Below are 24196 nucleotides of genomic sequence, written 5' to 3'. Positions count from 1 at the left end.
TTGGCCCCCGGGCATCTTCACTTTATCAAATCTGGCCCTCTTTGCAAAAAGTTTGGACACCCCTGCCATACGCAGATACAGTAAGTCAGTATGCTCTCTATGGAGCACTTGTAGAAGGACGCCAGCAGCTTCTCCTTGACGTTGTTCCTCCTGAGAACCCTCAGGAAGTACAGTCTTTGCTGGGCCTTTTTTTATCAGCTCGAAGGTGTTCATGTTCCATGTGAGGCCCTGCTCAATGTGGACCCCCAGGAAACGGAAATCAGCTACCCTCTCCACACATTTTCCCCCAATGGTTAGTGGTGTAATGTCCGTTTTATTCCTCCTGTAATCTATTATGAGTTCTTTTGTCTTTGAGTTGTTGAGGAGCAGATTGTTCTCCCTGCACCACACCAACAGCCGCTCCACCTCACCCCTGTAGGTGGACTCGTCGCCTCCTGAGATGAGCCCCACCACTGTGGTGTCATCAGCAAACTTGATGATGGTGTTGCTGTGGTGGGCAGAGGTGCAGTCGTATGTGTACAGACAATAGAGCAGGGGGCTCAGCACACAGCCCTGTGGAGAGCCAGTACTAAGGCTGAGGGCAGTGGATGTATGTTTTCCCACCCTAACTCTCTGCTGTCGGTTGGTCAGTAAGCTCAGAATCCACATGCAGGTGGAGTGAGGGAGGCCCAGGTCCCCCAATTTGTCCACCAGTCTGTGAGGGAGGATGGTATTAAAAGCAGAGCTGTAGTCTACAAAGAGCATCCGCACATAGCTCCCCTGCTGCTCCAGATGTGACAGAGCAGCATGGAGGGCCGTGATCACAGCGTCCTCTGTGGATCTGTTGGCTCTGTAGGCGAACTGGTGGTGGTCAAAGCCAGGAGGGAGAAGTGCTGTGATGTGACCCTGGACCAGTTTTTCAAAAGACTTTGTCACCACAGGGGTGAGTGCCACAGGCCGGTAGTTGTTGAGGCAGGAGATGTGAGGTTTCTTGGGTATGGGGACTATGGTGGAAGATTTCAGGCAGGATGGGACTGTAGACAGGGCTAGGGACTGGTTGAAGATCCTGGTGAAGACTCCAGCCAGCTGATCGGTGCAGTCTTTCAGGACACGTTGTTAAGGAAAAATGATTAATTTTAGTGCTTAATACAGTTAATCTACGACATGTGTAACAGTTATATTCAATACTCTTATTTGGAACAGGTTTCGTCTGAGATGCGGTAAGGAGCTGAATAAGCAGGCATCAGACAAGCAGGGCCCTTTTCCTCCCCCGCTGACACACAGAGCAATAAAATTTACATTCCGATGGGGGAAGAGACTTTTTGGCGCCAGGGATCTCCCCGTATCAGACAGTGATGAGCACTAAGTGGTCCACCCTTTTACTTAGACAAAAACCAGACACCTTTGCCATAAATGAGGGGAGTTTCCAAGTTTCTCTGAGTCCCTACGGAGTTTCTAATAGGTCAAAGAACGGAACGCCTTGACTGCATATATTAAATAGGGAAACACCTCTTTAGTTTAAAATTCCGTGTTAGGAAAAAATCCAGAGAGAGAGAGAGAGCGGCCGCTATTTTTTGCCTTTTTTGTCTTTGTTTCGTGTTTGTTTGTCTTCCCCTTGTGTGTCTTTATTTTTATGAGAAAAATGCATATCTCTGTTCCTCTGCAGCTTTGTTGTCGATTGCTTTGTATGAGATTAAACTCTGTGATCTGTGACGTCAACACGCTTTGTTGTTGTTTCGTTTTAGCAGCACGCCGTCGCTGCACGTCGCCCACGGAGAACATCACTCGTGGAGGATCCCGGGGAAAAATTAAAGAGGAAAGAGCCAAACGTTTTGTCCAAAGCTAGCGTTAAATTACCTCTTTTTTTAATAATTGGGGGCTTCGTCCGGTTCTGGAATCTTGGCGGGTGGCGGTCTCTCCCCGATCGAGCCGTTCGGCTCATGCGGTAAGACGTTTTTTTAATTACTCTTTTGTTGTGTGCAGCCACGCGGAGTTTCGAAGCTGCAGGGGTGGATAGATTTGCTCCTAAAAGAGTCTGTTGTTAGTAATTGGTCAGGAAAATACACACTACAGGGAATCGTGGCGGGTTCAGAGAGAGGATTTTGCGCTATCTCTGTCGTAAATGCTGGGTTTTCTTAATTTATGTTCTTTTACCCGGAAGATTCGTTACTGTGCTTCTAAAAAAGAGGAATTTCGTGTATTAAATTTAGTGTGAGTTTGAATCAGCCCGGAGACTGACTCATCTCCAGTGGACTTATAATTGGAATTTAACGATAGCCTGCGGTAGGCTTTGAGTGTGTGGTGCACTTTAAATAGTCTGAGATAGACTGTTACGGTAAAATAACCTGGGGTAGGTTTATTGAGTGTGTGGTACACTTTAATTGCCGGCATTTTATTTTTATTTTTTCCCCGTCTGTCTCTTACGTTTGTCTGTAACCGTGTTTGTGTCCTCTGTATTTCTCTGTGCGTGGTGATTTGTGTGCCGGCTGCCGTGGAAGTGCGCTGTTTGAACTCCAGAGCTCTGGGTGTGTATGTGTGTCTCTGGTGTGTCCGTGTGTGTGTGTGTGTGTGTGTGTGTGTGTGTGTGTGTGTGTGTGTGTGCTCTGTGCGGAATGCTGTGTTTGAAAAGCGCTGTTTGTGTGAATTTGCGTTGCTTTTGCTGCGTTTTATTGTAAAGTTATTATGGACACTGAGTTGCGAAATGTGCTATATGCTATTTTTATGGTCGGGGTTCGTGGAAGAGTCTTAAAGGGGGAAGTAGAACGAAGGCGAAACGTGGTGTTTTAGTTTTAAAATAAGGGTTAATTAAACTGGGACCAGATAACGGGAAATTATTGGTTGCTGTTAAATTTTAACATAGGTTTGACATGTCTCTTTTTAAACATGCACGGGATTTAAAAAGGTTCCTGAAGATTGGAGTTTAAAATTAAGTAAATTTACACATGAAAATATGTTAATAAAACATTGGACAATTTCTGAAGCTTCAGTAAATTTGATATAAATTACAGAAAAATTTGATAAAATTACAGTAAAATTTGATAGAATAATGACCACAGACTGACACTTGGGGACTGATGAAATTTTGACTGACTATAAAACTTGGCCAGATGTTTTGTGTTTTGTGTTTTTGTATTGTGTTGCAATTCGTGTTGGTGTGAAAGAGTGTGTGATTGGAGATAAAATACCACTGGGTATTTTATGTCATATACATACTGAATTTTTTAGTGCTGTTACGTGGTGCAAAATTTCCAGTTTTTAGAACGCCCTCTGTGTTAAATTGGACTAAATTATTAAAATTAAGCAATAACAGCAGTAAGTGTGACCTGCAGTGTAAAGATTGGAAGGTTATTGAAAGATAGAATCTTGATAAAATAAATCATCTGAACAAATTGAAAATAAATTATGGGTTCTAAGGTTAAATAAATAAAGAAAGAAAGAAAGAAAGAATAAGCCAAGACAATTAGGTCGCAGAGGATTGTAGAAATGATGTATTGGCAAATTAATAGATAAATACATAAATGATTAAGTAGAGAAATAAATAAAATAAAAACTGTGTATAGAATTATGCACTAAAATAGTAGATAAAAATGTTGATTGTTCCTTCCAGGCTGTGAAGGTCGTAGTAAAGTAGAATGAAATACAATTAGCTACAATGGGACTTTTAAAATGGGTAGAGGATACAGACAAAACAAAAATCTTTAGAGAAACAGGCTCTACCTGTAAGAGGAATTGCTCAGATAACAACAAACTGCAATATGCAACTGATTCTAGATAGTTTCACAATGTTAAGGAAATATGGCTATTTTTTGATTATTTAATATAGTTAAGCTAATGCCATGTGCGTTTAAGTAGATCAACATTCCTATTTGGACAAAGGATAAGCTGAGGCAAGGTAAAGGGTCAGAGATAAACAGTCTCCTGGCAAGGCTGTAACTTAGAGCAGCCATAAAATACTATGCTCTTGAAAGGCTTTAAATTAGTAGGCCATAAAGAATATCTTCCCCGGCTCACAGGTCAGAGGTCGGGGGTTTCCCAGGAGCTCAGAGTTGCATCTGGAGTTGATCACAACTTAGGAATTTTGGGAACACTTAAGGTTTAATTTCTGATATACCTTTTTAATATTGGTAGCAATAGTGTGTTAGATTAAAGTATATTACCCAAGCTACAAGTACTAATCTAGTAAATGGAATGTATTTGAAAATGTACTAACTATGACAATATCGGAATCAAAAGGGAATGATTTGAATGTTATGTTTCACAGGTTGAAAAAGACTTCTATCTCATTATTGTTTGTGATAAGGCAAAGATTCAAATCTTTGGAGAAGCTGACTGCAGAGGAGAAAGATAGGTTTTGTGAGAATAACTTATAACTTTAATAACTAAAATGACTCTTGATATTTGTCATTAAAACTCAGGGGAAGGTTTAAGTTTTTTCCAAGGTAGCTCTTGGTTGGTCAAAACAGAGGTACGCCCTATTTGCATATATTAACAAAGAGAAACGCCTTCACTAGAAAAGGGAATGCGCAACAATAAAAATTCAGACAGCTGCCCTGTTTTGCTTTTAAGCAACAGCTATCTCCAAAGGCGCCTTTGTTCTTTTCTTTTAATTCTTTTGTCTCAGGTAAAGAATGTACTTCTTTGTATTCTGAAGTTTCTTGTTAAATTCAAGTGTTTTCTATTGAATTAAACTCTGTATCTCTGTGACGTCATCGAGCCCCGCCGTCTGTCCTCCAACCGTGACGACATCCGCTGGGGACCCGGGCTAACAGGAGGAAAAGAGAGCCATGCTTTTTCCAAATTTTAAGCTAACCTAATAAATTTCCTCCTTTACAACAATCAGTCTTTTTAAAACTGACCAAAACTTTAGCATAGATAAAATATTATTAAATCTACAGGACTTATTAAGACAGAATGAAATAGAAGTAACTCTCTTGTTAAATAGAAATTGATTAAATATAGAAAAGTTTCCTAAAAATTACAAGATTTGTTGTTGAAGGATAACATTAAGTTTGAAATAACTTATTGGTTAATGAAAAAAGATCATATGCAACTATTGTAGAGAATCAATATTAAACTGTAATAAGAGATGATTAAATAGTGCCTACAGAAAGACGAGATGGCTGCAAATAAAATAAGAAAATAAAGAAAAATACATAAATTGAACAAAACTGGAAAAAGCGATAAGTATGTTTATTTAGACATGAGAATAATGAAGCCCAAGGAGGAGTTGCAACCCCCATTCACAGAAGTTCAGCACGGGAGAACAAGCAGCTGTAAGGCAAATCATTTTCTCTCCCATCATTTAAAGTACCTCCTGCCAAAATATCAGAATATAAGTTACAATTTTAGTAGTGGAACGACAAAAGGTTTTTAAGTTCAAATTTTAAAATTAGAAGAAACTAAAACATATCTGATGATTCGAGTGCCAAAGCCTAATAAAGCAGAAGAAGAATTAAGAGTTCCTCCTAAAAGCCTTATTAATTCTATTTCCTTCCATAACATCACTCCCTCCAAGAGGTGAAGGAAGGTTTTTATGGTGGGTTAAAGATTTGTTTTGTGATCTGACAATAGAGATTGCTCAGACTAGTGTAGTGACTGTAAAACATTAATTGTGAAATCTAAAAAAAAAAAAAAATAAAATAATACGAAGGTTTTAATTAACCTTTTTTCCTAAGGAACATAGTGATTGGCTGTTTAAATTTTAGGGTTTTGTTTGGCATTGTACATTATAGGAAGTTGTAGAGAGTCTTTATCATTACATAAGGCAGGATTTTGATGTAGTTTGGTTTCCTAGATTAAGTGAAACATTTTCTCTTTAGAGTGGATAGTTTAAACATGCAAATACATAGTGAGCAGGGAATAATGTGGAAAATGTTAAATATAGGTTTTTAGCATCCAAACACTGAGTCTGTGTCAGCTGTTCTGACTGTCACACACAGATACTCTTGGTAATGATTTTCTGTTTTCCTTTCATATTACTTTATATATTGAGTAGTGAGTAGTTTAGATTTTTATCTTTAAATTTGTTTTCATTAGTCTGACTCTTTAGTTAACTTTATGTGTCAGTTCTTTGTCTATTTTGTTAAATATAACAAATTAATTTCTTTCTTTTGAGTTACCAGTTTCCTCTGGACCCGTTCACCAGGGGCCAGGGAAATTTGGTCTTCAGTTTAATTTCTTTCATTTGTAGATTTGGTAATATTCTGACCAGTATGTCAAAATTTATCATTTTTGGATTTTCTTAATTAAGACTATATTTTTAATTTTTTCTTCAACGTCTCTCTGGCTGGTTTATGCAAAACCTTCACAGAGTCTTAATTGGTAAACATGCCTTGTCAAACGCTAGTGAAAACTTTTGAGAAGTTTGTAAAATGAATTATTTGAAAATCATAACAATAACATGAAATAATGAGTTTTACAACTATAATGTGAAATATTTTGGGAAAATAGTAATCTTGAAGGTTTAAAGCATGCTAAAATAAATTGTTCTGTTTGTTTTGAGAGTTTGCCTTTTAGGACGGGGGCAGCATTGAATATGGGTGGATTTTCTCAGCTAAAATAATAACCCTGTTTAAGCAATATCGTTATTTAACATAGTGGAAATTGTGATACATTAGCAAGTAATGTATCATCAAGGGGGAGAATATGTTATGGGTTTATTTTTATATTACTTAATTAGATTGCTGGAATATATATTACTTAAACAAAATTTTGAAGAACATGTCTGATCTGTGCTACACATAAAAGTGAAAGGAAAGATATTGTTTGGTGAAATATATGCTTATTTTAAATGGATTTGAGTTGTTCTCCATTAAAAGATGTTCTGACAATGGGCTAAAGTATTTTGAAACCAATAGAAAAATTTATAGTGATAATGAAGCATATTTTGGTTAATTAACTTGGGAAAATAATTATAGGAATTAAAAATATTATTGTGTTAGTCATTTTCAGAGCATTAATTTAATGGAGCAAGAATGCTTTAAGAAATGTTTTGAAGAATCTGTTATTGATTAAAGTTATCACTAATCAGTAAAAGTACACAGGTGGGATTATAATGATTTTTCTAAACTTGATTTTTGTTTTGATTTACATCCATTTAAAACGATTTTGAATAAAATTTTAAATTCGACGACAAGTAAAAGACCTAGGTAAAATTGGTATATTTTGAAAATGTCTAGATTTGTTAAGTTGACATTATAATTTCTCCAGGTTTAACTCTTTTGAATTTTGTTTAAGGAAAGCATGTTGAATGTTTTAGACAAAAACTACCAGTAAGCTCTAGTTTGTTCTATAACAGTAATTTAAACTGGACTGTTTAATACACACTGATATTCATTGTTTTGATGATAAATGTAGACTGTACAACTGCAGCACATTTTAAGCTTTTGTTTATTGTTTTGTTTTTGTTTGTTTTAGTTCTATTTTACAAGTTTGGTTTAAGAGGAAGATCTGCATATGTTTAACATTCTGGGAAAACATTAATTTGGAAACATGTCTTTTGAAGCAAATGATTACAGGGTTTTGGTGTTTTCCATCGGTTGGAGCTATAGTATATAATAATAGAAACGTAAATTGAAGGGATCACATCCACCATTTAATGAGCAGAACTGGACAAAGTAGGAGATAAGGCTTCATGTGATGAGTTGCTCATGGTTTTACACACAGACTGGCCTGGAGTTCCGAGCTCCAGGTAGGACTCTGGACTCTGCAACACAAGCTGTTGTCATTCGAGGCGGAGTGGGACTGCTTGGAGAAGCGGTTTCACACTTATTTCGATGATAGCAACCACAGAGCCACGAGCGGGTGGAGAATTCACTCGGACACACAGTGAACCTAGGATCGAGAAAAACTACTTCTAGAACTGGAACATTTAGTCTTTATTTTTACTTAGAATTTGTAGTGTACTCACTACTTTTACTAATGTAGAATATAGTTAGAGAACCCAGAGAATACTTATTTTACTTTTTAGATTACTTTTTTGTATGGTTATGCAGAGAGACTCCTATTATTGCTGCACAGAAAAGGAATTAGACCAAACTTAGAATACAGAAAAACTACTTCCAGAACAGGAACATTTAGTTTTTATTACTACTTAGAAATTGTAGAGTACTTATTACTTTTACAAAATTAGAACATACTTATAAAGTCCAGACACTACCTACAGTACTCACTTTTACTTTAGCAACCCAGAACAGGGATTAGAACAAACTTAGAATCCAGAAGAACTACCTCAGCAACTCAGAACAGGAATGGATTATCAACATTATTGTCATGTTCCATGTTTTTCTGTGTGTTTATTTTGAGTTTCCTGTGTCTCTGTGTTGTCCTGTTCTCACCTCGATTACTCCCAGGTGTTTCTAGTTTCCTAATTACCTCCTGTGTATTTAGTGTAACCTGTGTGTCTGTGTCTTTGTCGGATTCTCGTCTCATTTGACTGCTAGTCTGTTGTCTGTGTACTGTTAAGGAAATATGAATATTGTTGAGTGTTTAATATGGCTAATCTCATGCCATGTGCGTTTAAGAGATAAACATTCCTATTTGGACAAATGTTAAGCAGAGATAAACATTCTTCTGGCAGGGCTGTAACTTAGAGCAGCCACAAAACACTATTCTCTTGAAAGGCTTTAAATTAGCAGGCCATAAATAATATCTTCCCCTGCCGAGAGGTCGAAGGTTGGGGGTTTCCCAGGGGCTCTGAGCTGCATCTGGAGTTGAGCACAGATTTCAAATCTGGGAAACATCTATGTTTAATTTCGGATATACCTTTTAAATATTGTTCGTGATAAGGCAAAGATTCAAATCTTGGGAGATAGGTTTTGTGAAAATTAACTTATAACTTTAACAACTAAAATGACTCTTGAGTTTGGTCATTAAAACTTAGGGGAAGGTTGACGTTTTTCCAAGGTGGTTCTCTGATTGGTTGAACAACAGAACGCCTTCTTTGCATATATTAAAGTGAGGAAACGCCTACTCACTATAAAGTACATGTAACGCTAATATACAGAGAGTTTTTGCCATCTTTTTTCTCTCCACGTTGGGCGCCTTTGTCTCTCTGTGTGTTTCGTGTTTGTTTTTTGTCTCTCCTTGTGTGTTGTTATTTTATGAGAAATGCATATCTCTGTATCTCTGCAGCTTTGTTGTTCATTGCTTTGTATGAATTAAACTCTGTGATCTGTGACGTCAACACGCCTTGTTAGTTTCGTTTTACAGCTGGCCCGCTCGCCGAGAAGAACCCGGCTGTGTTGAGGAAGAGCCGAGCCAAACATTTTGTTCAAAGTTTTAAATACATTCTTCCTCAATAATTTGGGGGCTCGTCCGGGATGCGGATTCTGAGCGGGCGGCTCTGTCACGCGCTGGCCCGGTTCGGCTCGGACGCTACAGTCGGGTAAGACTCTTTGATTTGTTTCCGTGTCTACGACACGTGGGCGATCGGTGCTGACTGTTTTGGTGTGTGACTACAGGGATGGAAAACTGCGGATGTATGAAGGTACTTCTAAAAGACTTTGTTGTTAATAGATTTGAATAGACACGGGAACAGAGGACCGTGGCAGGTCCAAGCAGTCGGATTAACGTTACCGCTGTTATAAGGCTAGGTTTTAAGTGAATTTTTCCTGAAGGCTTAATTCTGTCCCTTCGAAAAAATTGGGAAAGTTTGTGTCTGGGTTGTATCACCCTTCTGTGGTAGATTAAGGACTAAAAGCGGGTTGTATCACCCTTCTGTGGTAGATTAAGGACTAAAAGCGGGTTGTATCACCCTTCTGTGGTAGATTAAGGACTAAAAGCGGGTTGTATCACCCTTCTGTGGTAGATTAAGGACTAAAAGCGGGTTGTATCACCCTTCTGTGGTAGATTAAGGACTGAGAGTGCACCCGGGTAAAAAGATGCATCTTATATTTTTGTAACCGGCGCCGGGTTTATATTTTCTATTTTATCCCCCCCCCTGTTTTTCTCAAAAACTGTGTTGTGTGTCTATGTGTTTCTCTGTGTTTCTTTGTGTTTCTCTGTGTGGCGATCTGTGCTTCTTGCCGCCACGAGGCTCTGCGTGTGTCTGCGTGTGTATCTGCGTGGCCGTGTGTGTGCGCGTGCGCGAGTTCGGGCTGGCTGTGTGTTAAAGCAGACTGAAAAGTTGTCTGAAAAGCGCTGTGTGTATGGATTTGAGTTGATTTTTGTTGCGTGGTGTTTTGAAAAGTGAAGTACAGAAAAACACGTGGTGTTTTGGTTTTAAATTAAGGGTTAAATGAAATACTGGTACCAGATAGCGGGAAATTACTGATTGCTGTAAAATTTTGACATGTCTCTTTGTGAACGTGCACGATATTTACTACAGGTTCCTGACGACTAGACTTAAAATTGATTAAATTAAATCATGAAAAATGTTGACAAAACATTGGCAAATTCCTGAAGCTTCAGTACAATTTAAAATTAGACTGCAATTTGATAAAATAATGGGGCCTGACTGGCACTTTGACTGACTATAAAACTGGCCAGATGTGTTGTGTTTGTGTTGTATGTCTTCGTTTGTGGTGTAATTCATGTTGGTGTGAAAGATTGTGTGATTGGAGATAGGATACCACTTGGTATTTTATGTCATTTAAATACAACGGGAATGTAAACAGCACCTCTGTATGTGGATGCAATAAGCAAGAATTTCTCACTTGGATGCCAAGTAGAAGCAGAAATTACCCTGCAGAGTATTTTTCGTGCTGTCTCGTGGTGTAACAATTTCCAGTTTTTAGAACACCCTATGTGTTAAACTGGACTAAATTATTGAAATTAGGCAATAACAGCAGTTAGTGTGACCTGCAGTGTAAAGATTGGAAGGTTATTGAAAGATAGAATCCTGATACAATAAAACATCTGAACAAATTGAAAATAAATTATGGGTTCTAAGGTTAAATAAATAAATAAAGAAAGAAAGAATAAGCCAGGATTGTGGAAATGATGTATTGGCAAATTAATAGATAAATACATAAATGATTAGGTAGAGCAATAAAATAAATTAAATAAAAATTTCTATAGACTTGAGAACTAACATAGTGGATAAAAATGTTAATCATTCCTTCTCAGGCTGTGACGGTAGTAGGGACATTGAATAAAATACAGTGAGTTACAATAGGACCTTTTGAATGAGTTGAGGATAAAGGAGAAACAGGAAAGATCTTTAGGGAAACAGGCTCTAACTGTAAGAGGGATTGATCAGATAACAACAAACTGTAGCATTCAGCTGATTCTAGATATTTTCACAATCATCTTTTATACTGACCACACCTTTCAGATAGATAAATATCATTTAATCTACAGGACTTATTGATGATTAAAACAGAATAAATTAGAAGTAACTCTCTTGTTAAATAGAAATTGATTAAATATGGAAATGTTTGCTAAGATTTACAAGATTTGTTGTTAAAGGATAACATTACGTTCGACATAACTTATTGGTTAATGAAAAAGAAAGGATCATATGGACCTATTGTAGAGAATCAATATTAAACTGTAATGAGAGATGATTAAATAGTGCCTACAGAAAGACGAGAGGGCTGCAAATAAAATAAGAAAATAAAGAAAAATACACAAATAGAACAAAACAGGAAAAAGCGACAAGTATGTCTAAGCCCAGGGAGGAGTTACAACTCCCACTCACAGCAGCCCACCAGGGGAGCTTCAGAGCTGTGCTGTAACTTCTACCCCCACTAGATTCAACTAATTAACATGTGAAGCCTCTTTGCATACCACTAATTTCAAGTGCGAAGTAACCTCTGCTCACAGCAGCTCAGCAGACAAGTACAAGCAACTGTAAGGCAAAACATTGTCTCTCCCGTCGTTTAAAGTACCTCCTGACAAAATATCAGTATATAAGTTACAATTTTAGTGGTGGAACGCCGGAAGGTACCCCAAACAGGTTTTAAGTTCAAATTAAACTTAGATGAAACCAGAACATGTCTGATGATTTCAGTGCAAACAAAAGTAGCAACAGAATTGGGAGTTCCTCCTGAAATACAAATTGGCTCTCTTTCCTGCCATGCAGTCGGCCCCTCCGAGAAGTGAAAGGGGGTTTTATGGTGGGCTTAAGTCTTTGTTTTATGGTCTGACAATAGAGATTGCTCGGACTAGTGTAGCGGTTTTAAAATATAAATTGTGCAATATAAAAGTACAAAGGATTTCATTTTTTAGGTGCATGGAGGTTGGCTGTTTAAATTCTGGGGTTTTGTTTGACATTGTAGATTATGGAAAGTTGTAGAGTCACTATCATCACATGACGCCGGATTTTGATGCTGTTTGGTTTCCTAGCTTTAGTGGAACATTTTCTCTTTTAAGTAAATAGTTTGACAAAGCACATAAATTGTGAGCAAGGACTAATGTGGAAAAGGTTGAATTTGAGTTTTAGCATCAAAACACTGAGTCTGTCACACACAGATACTCTTGGTAATGATTTTCTGTTTTCTTTTCATATTATTTTATATATTGTTTGGGGAATAGTTTAGATTTTTGTTTTTAAATTTGTTTTCCTTAGTCTGACTTTTTATTTAGCTATTCGAGTCAGTTCTCTGTCTATTTTGTTAAGTATTACAAATTAATTTTTTTCTTTGGAGTTACTAGTTTCCCCTGGACCCGTTCATCAGGGGACAGGGAACTTTGGTCTTTAGTTTAATTTCTTTCATTTGTAAATTTAGTGATATACTGACCTGTATTTGTTAAGTTTGTGTGTTTAATTACCCTTTGGTGTGTGTTAATGGTCTGATCAGCCAGTATCTAAGTTTCCCTCATGTCTTGGTAAGTCCGTTTGTGCCTTGAGTCGTTCTATTACTACCTGAATTGTGTTTTGATTATGTTGATCTCAGTTTGGGCCCAATTTATTATTTTTTGGATTTTTCTTTGTTTACTGTGTTTTGATTTTTTCTTCAACGTCTCTCTGGCTGGTGTAGGCAAGACCATCACAGTGTTTTAATTAGTAAACATGCTATTTGTGAGTCATAAGAGTACGATGAAATAATGAGCTTTAAAACTGTAATGTGAAGTATTTTGGGAACATTGTATTCTTGAAGGTTTGACACATGCTAAAATGACGTATTCTGTTTGTTTTGACAACTTTACTTTTTAGAAAAAGGCAGCATTGCATATCGGTGGGGTTCTCAGATAAAATGTTTACCCTGTTTCATCAACATTTTTATTTCGGGTGCTGGACATGATGTTGCATTTAATAGTTAATGCATCATCAAAAGGGGGAGAATATGTTATGTTTTTATTTTTATGGGTTTATTTTACTTAATTAGAGATTACTGAAATTTATATTACTTAAACAAAACTTTTGAAGAACATGTCTGATCTGTGCTATACATAAAAGTGAAAGGAAAATATGGTCTGGTAATATATGTGCTTATTTTAAATGGATTTGAGTTGTTCTCCATTGAAAAGTGTTCTGACAATGGGCTAAAGTATTTTGAAACCAATAAAAAATTTATAGTGATAATGAAGCATATTTTGGTTAATTAACTTGGGAAAATAATTATAGAAATTAAAAAATATTATTGCGCTGGCCATTTTCAGAGCATTAATTTAATGGAGTAAAACGTTTTAAGAAATGTTTTGAAGAATCTGTTTTTGATTAAGTATCACTAATCAGTACAAGTACACAGGTGGGATTATAATGATTTTTCTAAACTGGATTTTTGTTTTGATTTATATCCATTTAAAACGATTTTGAATAAAACTTTAAATTCGACAAGCAAAAGACATAGGTAAAATTGGTATATTTTGAAAATGTCTGGATTTGTTCACTGATACATTGACATTATAATTTCTCCAGGTTTGTCACTTTTGAATTTTGTTTAAGGAACGTATGTTGAATGTTTTAGACAAAAACAACCAGTACGATCTAGTCTTCTATAAAAGTAATTGATACTGGACTGTTTAATTCATATTGATATTCATTTTTTGATGGTGAATGTAAGCTTTACGACTACGATTTTAAGCTTTTGTTATTGTTTTATTTCGTTTGTTTAATCCTATTTTTACAAGATTGGTTTAAGAAAAGATCTGCATTTGTTTAACATTCTGGCAAACCATTACTTTGGACACATGTCCTTTGAAGCAAGTGATTACAAGGTTTTGGCGTTTTCCACCAGATGGAGGTATGATATTAAATAATTGAAACGTAGGTTGAATGGATCACATCCTACGTCGAATGTGCAGAACGAGACAGGTATGAGATCTGCTCACGGGTTTCTACATATAGACTGGACTGAAGTTCTGAGCTCCAAGTCTGACTCTGGAATTTACGGCAAATGCTGTTGTCTTAAGAGGGGGTGTGCAGCTGCTTGGAGGAGCGGTTTCACATTTTTTCAAAGATAGCAGACACAGAGCCACGAGCGGGGAGGATTCACTCGGACACGAGTGGATTGAAGATATTTGTGTGGTATACACAAATGAATGATGCTTTTGAAGGCTCTTACATCTGCTTTCTCATTTCAGTTTGCTGTTGTTCTGGTGCCGTTTGGATGTGATCTCCTTCAAAGTCTGCGTTATTTGATAGAAAGAGTAAGAAGTAATTCTCCTGATGGAAAATGACAAAGCACAAAATTGTTTTTCGGTGAACCCATTGTTTGATTATGATGATATTACAGAATGTTGTAAGTGTGTTTCTGATGCTAATGAAACTTATGTTGAAACAAAATGTCTGTTTTACAAACCGGTGTCGGGTCACGTGACAGGATCTTGTTTTCTCAGGAAGAGATTTCACCTTCTTTTTGAAACTCACTGTTATATTGGCATAATAATCCAATTTTCAGTGAGCAACAGCCTCTCAGGTGGGAAACCTGAGGTTTCCAACCGAGGAGGATCAGGCTGCAAGAGGATCATCATTAACTTTTATTGCGTGTTTTCGTTCGTTGCGAACTCTGAAAAAGGACTTTCGTTTTTTGCGCGCATATTTTTGAACATTTCCTGACGAAGACTTCATATTTTTTCAGAGACTGTCGATGGACATAAAAAAAAAAATAAAAAAAAAAACAGAAAAAGGCGAGCAACAGATTGTACTTTTGTGTGTTTCTCATTTTGACAGATTGTAATTTTGTGATGAATGTTGTCTTTTAAGTTGCAGAGCATTTCTTATTAATTTTTCTGTATATGTCCCTGTTTTATTTTTTGTTTCATATTTTGGATTTTTGTTTGTTCTGTGTTTTGGTTGTATTATGATGATTTTGTTTTATGGAAAGGATGAGTCTTTTTTACCCTTGGGGTTTGTTTGAAAAAAGGGGACTGCTGTATAATCAGCCTACACGTTCTAATTTTTATTTTTTGATTTTTCTTATCTCTGGTATCTTTTAGAGTTCAGTTTTTGGTTGTGTATTGCGCGGCTTAGTAGATTTTTATTGAGGTCTGTTATTTTCAGACCTCAAAAGGGGGAATGTTAAGGAAATATGAATATTGTTGAGTGTTTAATATGGCTAATCTCATGCCATGTGCGTTTAAGAGATAAACATTCCTATTTGGACAAATGTTAAGCAGAGATAAACATTCTTCTGGCAGGGCTGTAACTTAGAGCAGCCACAAAACACTATTCTCTTGAAAGGCTTTAAATTAGCAGGCCATAAATAATATCTTCCCCTGCCGAGAGGTCGAAGGTTGGGGGTTTCCCAGGGGCTCTGAGCTGCATCTGGAGTTGAGCACAGATTTCGAATCTGGGAAACATCTATGTTTAATTTCGGATATACCTTTTAAATATTGTTCGTGATAAGGCAAAGATTCAAATCTTGGGAGATGTTGAGTCCAAAAGAGTAAAATAGGTTTTGTGAAAATTAACTTATAACTTTAACAACTAAAATGACTCTTGAGTTTGGTCATTAAAACTTAGGGGAAGGTTGACGTTTTTCCAAGGTGGTTCTCTGATTGGTTGAACAACAGAACGCCTTCTTTGCATATATTAAAGTGAGGAAACGCCTACTCACTATAAAGTACATGTAACGCTAATATACAGAGAGTTTTTGCCATCTTTTTTCTCTCCACGTTGGGCGCCTTTGTCTGTCTGTGTGTTTCGTGTTTGTTTTTTGTCTCTCCTTGTGTGTTGTTATTTTATGAGAAATGCATATCTCTGTATCTCTGCAGCTTTGTTGTTCATTGCTTTGTATGAATTAAACTCTGTGATCTGTGACGTCAACACGCCTTGTTAGTTTCGTTTTACAGCTGGCCCGCTCGCCGAGAAGAACCCGGCTGTGTTGAGGAAGAGCCGAGCCAAACATTTTGTTCAAAGTTTTAAATACATTCTTCCTCAATAGTACCCAATCCTTCATCTCGTCCGTTTGTGTTACGGTTGCTACCGGCGTCGAGCCCTGGCTTCCGCTCGGCCATGCTGCCCGTTTGTTTTGGACCATGTTGGACTGTGTTGTTCTGGACATTCTTCATTAAAATCATTCATTTACTTCAACCTGGGTCTACAGCGTCTGCCTCACCACCTTCACCACTACACCTCATGACAATTATTAGATTCTCTTTCTTCTTTTCTCTTTCCTTTGGTTTGTTATTTTGTTTGTATTTCCTTTTTAATTCATTTAAAGCACTTTGAATTGTCTTGTTGCTGAAAATGTACTATAAAAAATCACCTCACTTTACCTTATTCTTGCATTACTTTGGTGCGTATTCTTGTATTCTTATTCTTCTGTTGCAGTGCACATCTTTTTTCTCCACCAGACTGTGATGGCTCTACTATAATGATATGGCATGAATATACAAACAGGTATTGAACTGCCCTGTAAACATAGTCAGAAGCCATTAAGTAAGAAGTTTGTTTAGGGGTAATTCATGATCATTTTTATGTAATGTAATATGAATTGTTCCACAAAATCTAAACTTACACTATATAGTTATACCATAGCCTATGCAGTGCGTCCTGAGTTTTCTATGTGCCTTCTGTTCCCTCATGGCTGTCTCCTTGTCTTCATCTAATTGCCTCTGTATTTCCTGTTCTTTCCATTGCCCTTATTTCTTTCCCTCTGGTCTCTCAAGGTATTTTCCATGCATACAGCTGTCAGAAGGTCACTTGACTTATTATCTTGATATGAGATATGCCATATCAGCCTTGGGTATCTTCCTCACCCGCATAACATCAGCCTTCTCTTTCCTCATCACTTTCTTCTTATATCAGGTAATGGGTGTATTGATCTCTGGCCACCTCAGTGGCAAAGTGACAGTGGGGTTAGGAATTAAGTGATCAATTGGCATTATTAGCATGTTTGTACTTTTAACATCCTCTAACTCAGTGGTTCCCAAAGATTTTCTGGGTCCCCCTATGGATTACAATGAAATCTCCCCCAAAAAAGAAGAAAAATTAACTGGGCTCACACATCATTCAACCAGACATAAACCTATACACATATTTTGTTTTCAAACTACACTAAAGTTTATTTCACACTTCAGGTTGCAACAAAACACACTATCTATACACATCGTTACAGCGAAACACTTTTGTGTAACTATTTTTTTTTTTTTTATTCATCCGTACCGCTTCCTGCACCTCCCCCTCCCCTGCAATGGCCCACATTTTGGGAACCACTGCTCTAACTGGTTTGAGATTATACAATTATATATCTATACAGATGTTTGTATGTACTTTTTATGTACAATCTTTAGAAATACCTTAAAATTTGTACGTTGTTTCTATTCAACTTTCCATATGTGAGCTGAAAATAAATAATCAGTCTGAATTATAGGAGCTGGACCTTACTTTAGTTCACATTGTGTGGGACAATTTGAAGAGATGGAAAACAACAAACGTTTGTCTCAGATGGCAACTGTCTTCACCAGGGAGGCTTTCATTAAGCTTCCTTTTATTCCTCATTGTTAACTGAGGAAAGGACACACTGATGGCAGTTCTGAGGTCTAAGTGTGCATTCATAGATTCAGGCTGCCAATGTCTAAAAAAAAGAAAAAGAAAAAAATAAATTCAGCTTTAAGAAAAAAGTGTGCTTTTTCAAAGAGGCTTTCAAGAGTTGGCGTCGAAACAGTAGGGACGATGACAAGTGCTTCCCCGAGTGTCTGCTATGCGCTAGGAAGGAAAATGGTGATGCTTTACAAATGCAGGCCCTCAGCGAGAGAGACGCATTTCCAAACACAAAGTGCAGGCCAGTCTGCCTTCTTGGATACAAATGCCACAGGTTTTGTTTGTCATTTTTTATATAACTGTTGCTATTTAAATATTGAAAATAGCGGTTTGAAAACGAAGGTGCTCACTCCCTTTGAGCATTTCCAAGAATCTTAGGGTCTACTGACAGCAAATGGCAACAATGGTAAAAAAAAGGTATAGGCCAATCAGCAAACAGAAGAAGTTGTGAATCATGATGTTAGTTTTCTGCCCTGTTTTAGAATTGTACTCTGCCTGTAGTTTTAGCAATGGCAGCAGAGGGAGAGAACAAAGCCAACAGTCCATGTTGGTCACGCTTCCAAACATTGAATTAATATTAACAGCCGCTTCGTTTGACTCTTTTTCCACTGTGAAGAATGATTGTTTACAGAGCAAGCAATATCCGATAAGTTTCAGTGCATCAAACTGGATAATTACATACGTAACAGGCAAACGTCAGCAACTGAATAAAATTTTAAATGTCAACATGGTCCACGTCTCCAGGAAGCTGAGAGCCAAGACCCTCTGAGCGCAGAATAATGGACTGCTTTTTATCAAAGTACAGTGGAGGGCTTGTGGTCACTGAATAGTGCGCACATGGCACATTTTTTGCACGCATAAGGATAATGCACACATGAGGTGAATTAAAATATTGCTCCTGTTAAGTTTGGGCATAAATTACTGAGACATCATAGTGTAATCTTTGTCTCAACCTGTTATTGATTTCTCTTAATCTGCCACTACAATAAAATGTTTTTTGCTAGTCTGTTGTTTTATTTTTCTTCTAATATGTAAAACACGTTGAATTGTTGCTGACAATGTGCTATACTAATAAAATTGCCTTTCCTTTTGATTTCAAAATTAAACCTTTTCAGATGATTTGCCTGTAGTTTTAGCTACAGGCAAATCTGAGCAGGACTCTTGACTCTTAAAACATACCAGACATGTCATGTCTGGTATGTTTTTTGGGATGCGTCATCTGATCCTTTTGCAGATAATATGACATTTTATGAACATAGCAAAGAATTTATGTGTACTTTATGAACTTCTGAAATCCATCACCTGTTATTTCATAATAAAAACACAAGTGAAACTATTTATTTTTTCTTCTTTTTGTTTAATTCCCTGGAGAAAATCAATAGAAATGAGCATTTCCCAAATGAAGGGATGATTATGTTTCCATTCTTTGGCTTCCTAGGTCCTGAACAATACAGATTCCAGTGAGTTGTTACAATGTCTATCAACAGCTTACTCTGTGAAAATGGCAGTTAGTTTTTCTTTTCTGCTGGAGCTTTTGCTAGAGCAGTGGAGCTTAGGTTCACCATGTGACATGTCATGGAGGCTGAAAATACCATTCCAGATTGCTTCAGGTCAGTCTGAACATTCCAGTGTTGCATTTGGTGCTTTTCTGAATCAGCACTAACCTTCATATCAGAGAGTTCATTCTTCTTAGTGCCAAGTCCTCAAAGCAAAAGCTAAACTATTCAAGAAGATTATTGTCCAAATTACTGTTAGAAATTGGGATTTCAAAACTTTTGAGTTTTTATTTCACATCATGTCATTTTGAATTTAAGTTGGTCTGCAGCAATTATATTTTTCTTGTTGCCACCATTAGCTAGTAGAAACTAGAATTGGTTGCCCACTTTATACCGAAACTGTCATGATGGACCAATCAGCAGACAGGAACTCAGGAGATGCATGATGGAGATGGAATTTAATGAAGCATGTTAGTTAATGAGAACTGACAGGCTTTATTAGGTGCTGTTACGGCCAGTGGTCTTGTATGTTTTCTTTTTTTTTCTTTTTCTTTATGGCTGCAGCTTTTTTCTGCCAATTGACTCCACTGGGAACTGGATGCAGCCCTCCTCCTCCTGTGTCCCTCCCTAAGGCCTACAGCAGAGCTCATTGGCTCCACCTGATGAGGCCTCCCTTTTTAAATCCAAAACTTCCTCGGAGAAGGTGCAGCTGGTTCTTTAAGACATCTTGCCACTTTGCTGGGTGTTTGACTACTGTAAATAGCGTTGTCTTTCTGTGACCTTCTGTAAACTTTGTTGACAGCTACTATAGTTTTGTCCCTCTGGGGTTTTGTATGTAAACTTCTAGTAGCCTACTAGAGTTTTGTAGTTTGATTGTTTTTGTTTAACTTTAGACATTTGGTCCAGATTTAATTAGTTAAGATCTTTGGTTTACAACCAAATTGTTCTGTGGATTTTGTGTTTTATTTAGTACTTTTGGTTGGAAGTCGATAACTTTTAATTGTTTTTTATTTTCACCTTTTTTGTTTTGTTAAACCCAAACAATAAATCTTAAACTGTTAAACTCTTAACATCTGGGTTTCTTTAATGTTACTTTTCCTTCCTCCTGGTTGAGTTGTGTCCTAACAGGTGCTGTAAAGGTTAAAAATGGACCACATTTTGTCATTTTTCTGAATTTAAACTTCCAAAATCCAAAGTTTATTGCGGGACTTAAATGTTGAAATATTCTAAAATAATAGAAAACAAATTATTTCACAACTGAATTCTGAAAATCTTTTTTTCTGTTACTTAAGCATGCCTATAACTCTGAGCAGGACTGTATCCATTTTATTCTCTATCAACTCTGACAACAATCCCCTCACCCACTTTCACTTTGACATCCCACATGGCAATCGCCTTGTGTAATGGGAGACCCACTCAGCCAGCAAATGGGGCTCCAAGGAGCTGTTAGCACAACAAAAGATGGCTGGTGTCATTTCAGAGACCATGTCTCCAATGCTGTCAGTGTTTGCCCATTAGAAACCTGCTAATGCCAATACATCCACCCACAAAAACATAATGGAGAATGTTGATGTATGGAAACTTATGTATTTCTGCATCTGCATTGCTGGGTGGTGCAAAGGAATATTTAACCACAGCAGCTCATGCATTAAGCCTTTAAGTTCCATGAAGTGAAAACCACAAAGAGTGACAGAATTCTGCATTTACTCTTTCACTGTCATATTAGATCCACGTCTGTACTGTCTCTTCTAATCAAGATCTACAAAGGCATTCCATAATAAGCACACATACACACACTCCTACACACATGACAAGTGAAAACAGTATATGCTGCGGAACTTTTTGGTGTTCTTGAAAAGGAGAATTTCTGCATTTACTTAAGCATTTTTTTTCTAAGTATTAGTCAAATTTAATAGATTTCTTCATCTGCGATCCCTTTCTAAAAGTTTCTTAGTCAAGTGCTTTATAGAAAAAAAAACAGATAAATTAATACTTCTCAGACAGCAATTTTTATTTTATTTTCATAATTTGTGAACAGACATCTTTGAAACTAAATGGTCAGAGATATATTTCTTTGGAAATAAACATCAGCAGTGATGATTCAAAGATCTAGGTTTCAGGTTGATTTGTTGTCTTCAGTAAACTCGATGTGGGGTATAGCCTTACATGTTTAAAACTGATTTGGACTTCTGTGATCCATGATGGATGCTAAAAAGGACTTTCAGGCTCAAACAAGTGACTACGATATACAGTAGATTGCTTCAGCAACTGACAACAACACCATTTTATGTTTCAGGATTCAACTCCACAAATCAATCAATCAATCAATCAAATTTTATTTGTATAGCACATTTCAGCAGCAAGACATTTCAAAGTGCTTTACATCATTACAAACACAGAAACACAATGCAATATAGAATCAATAATCAAAACAAAGCATTAAGTCAAGTTCCATCCATAAATTTGTAATTGATTACATTTCAAATACAATTCTAAACAGGTGGGTTTTTAGTTGAGATTTAAAAGAAGTCAGTGTTTCAGCTGTTTTACAGTTTTCTGGAAGTTTGTTCCAAATTTGTGGTGCATAGATGCTGAAAGCTGCTTCTCCTCGTTTGGTTCTGGTTCTGGGGATGCAGAGCAGAACCAGAACCGGAAGACCTGAGAGGTCTGGAAGGTTGATACAACAACAGCAGATCTTTAATGTATTGTGGTGCTAAGCTGTTCAGTGATTTATAAACTAACAACAGTATTTTAAAGTCTATTCTTTGAGCTACAGGGAGCCAGTGGAGGGACTTTAAAACTGGTGTTATGTGCTCTATCTTCCTGGTTTTAGTGAGAACGACCACTCAAATATTTCCCACAAAAAGAACAGCACATTCACTCTGTTGCACTAGTATGGTTTTAGGCTTAATGTTTCTTTTCGATTATTTATAAGTGATTGCTGTGGTAGATTATAGCTACCGCTGCTATTAGCTACGCTAACAGCAATTTGCAGGTTATGTTTCTTTTCTGCGTTCTTTACAACTGTAGCCCACAAAACGCACATTTCATTTAAAACTAAACCAAAAAATGTTATTGCCATCTTACCTTTACTTATAAACTTAGTTCATGCGCCGCTCATTCTGCACAAAAATATCCGTTCATCCAAATCCAAGTCTATCCTTGACACAAATTGAGAAAAGATGGCAAGGAAAGCAGAAAAGGCAGTTTCTAGCAGGACTTCCACAAAGCCAGTCTTTTCTTTCCATTTGAAAAGAACGGGTATTCTTCAGTCTCATAGTTTAAACCAAAGGTTTCAGCTCGGATGTTTGCCTTCCTTTAGTATTAGGTCCTGCTTCGATTGAAAATCCACTTTAGAAAACTATTTATGTGTAAACAAGTACTCATCCATGTTGACGTCGGAAGAGAGGAGAAAATAATAAATATATCACTACACTTGATGTCATGGTGGGAGCAACTCACTTGACCCACATACAGAACACATACAGGCAGGGCCGGCCCAAGGCATAAGGAAACTAAGCAGCTACTTAGGGCCCCAAGGCTACTAAGGGCCTCCTCAGTGGAGCTCATTTTTTATTTATTTTTTTTAGTAATAATTTCTATGTCATTATAATATAAAAAAACCACAAAATTTTACTATTAAGTGATTTGTTTTTACAATAACACATTTGATAATGTATGTAGAAATCATTATTTTATGGATAAAAAGAAAAATAAATTGCTCTTGGGGGCCCCTGGTAAGTAGGTACCGCACATTTCACCGGTAACATGAGCTGCTGTGCAATGTGCAGAGCTCATCCAAATGTCCAAAACTCTGGTCAAAAGTTAAGTTAGCAAAACAATGTCTCAAAAAAGGACTTATCCTTCAGAGAGGGAGAAAAGAAAGAGGAAGAATAGAAAAAAGGAAAGATAAAGGCTTGTTTTAATGTGTCTTAGTAATGTAATGTAAAAGATTAGTAAAGCAGCTAATAGAAAACTAGCTTGATAGCAACCTGGAACGGTTCAGTTCAACAGCCAAACATTTATGCTAGGGTCTTTGTGTTTGTGTGAAACTGAGTTTAAACTTTAAATGAGTTGATTTTCATGGTTGGCTCTGTATATGTCTGAGCTATTTTTAGCTTCAAAGTGCCATGTTTGATAATGTTTGATAACAATAATTAAAACGTCTCAATGTTTGGCATTGTTTAGCAAAATGTTTTTACGTCAGGCTACTTAGCTGCTAAGTCAACGAGCTACGCTATGCTGCAGTTGGGGATATGTTGTTTACTCCTGAGCAAAATCATTTTGTGGCAAAAACTAACATTATTTTACACAACTTCTAAGTTAAGTGAAACTTCTATTAAAATCATTTGAAGGCTCAGAATTAACCCGGTACCGGTACGATCCACATTCTCAGGGGAGAAAGACTCACCTGGTATAAATTAAATTTTTAGCTATTGGAGTAAAGATTAAGAGAAATTTCTTCAATCATAGAATGTCATGAATATGTGTGTAGGGCTGCACCGACTGCAGTTTTCTGGCCAATCCCTGGCTACCGATCTTTAAAAAGCCTGACCTACTGATTTTGATTTTGGCTGATATTCATTTTTTTGTCTGAAGTGTTGCTAAATATAGCAAGAAAGTGACACAGTTGGCAACAGTGGGGTGAATATTGTTAATTGTAAACGTTCAGACCTGACCTGGTGGGCTGGTCTGTCAGTCAAACCTCTCACTGCAAAGCAGAAGAGGACAGAGACTGTCTTTTAAAGCTTTGCTACGAAGATAAGATTAGGGGATAAGATCAGTCTCACGTGTAAGTATCGACCAATCACGATCCCCCAAAATTAGGGAAATAGGTCTCAGAAATCAA

At 37.0% G+C, this 24196-nt stretch overlaps 3 long non-coding RNA genes across 3 annotated transcripts in view; 2 read left to right on the top strand and 1 right to left on the bottom strand.

Moving 5' to 3' along the window:
* The first annotated feature begins 2358 nt into the window (after positions 1-2358).
* On the top strand, positions 2359-10748 carry LOC114151426 (uncharacterized). Its single transcript, XR_003596938.1, has 3 exons — positions 2359-3108; positions 5567-5570; positions 10468-10748. It is a non-coding gene; the product is annotated as an uncharacterized LOC114151426 (long non-coding RNA).
* Positions 10281-24196, bottom strand: part of LOC114151428 (uncharacterized) — a 19400-nt gene continuing 5484 nt past the window's right edge. The window contains exon 3 of the long non-coding RNA XR_003596941.1: positions 10281-10491. This is a non-coding gene — a long non-coding RNA (uncharacterized LOC114151428). The remainder of the gene's footprint in view (positions 10492-24196) is intronic.
* Positions 13873-24196, top strand: part of LOC114151427 (uncharacterized) — a 23197-nt gene continuing 12873 nt past the window's right edge. Inside the window, exon 1 of the long non-coding RNA XR_003596940.1 lies at positions 13873-13885. This is a non-coding gene — a long non-coding RNA (uncharacterized LOC114151427). The remainder of the gene's footprint in view (positions 13886-24196) is intronic.

This window comes from Xiphophorus couchianus, chromosome 9, assembly GCF_001444195.1.
Source record: "Xiphophorus couchianus chromosome 9, X_couchianus-1.0, whole genome shotgun sequence".
Lineage (NCBI taxonomy): Eukaryota > Metazoa > Chordata > Actinopteri > Cyprinodontiformes > Poeciliidae > Xiphophorus > Xiphophorus couchianus.
This window is presented reverse-complemented; position numbering and strand designations above follow the sequence as displayed.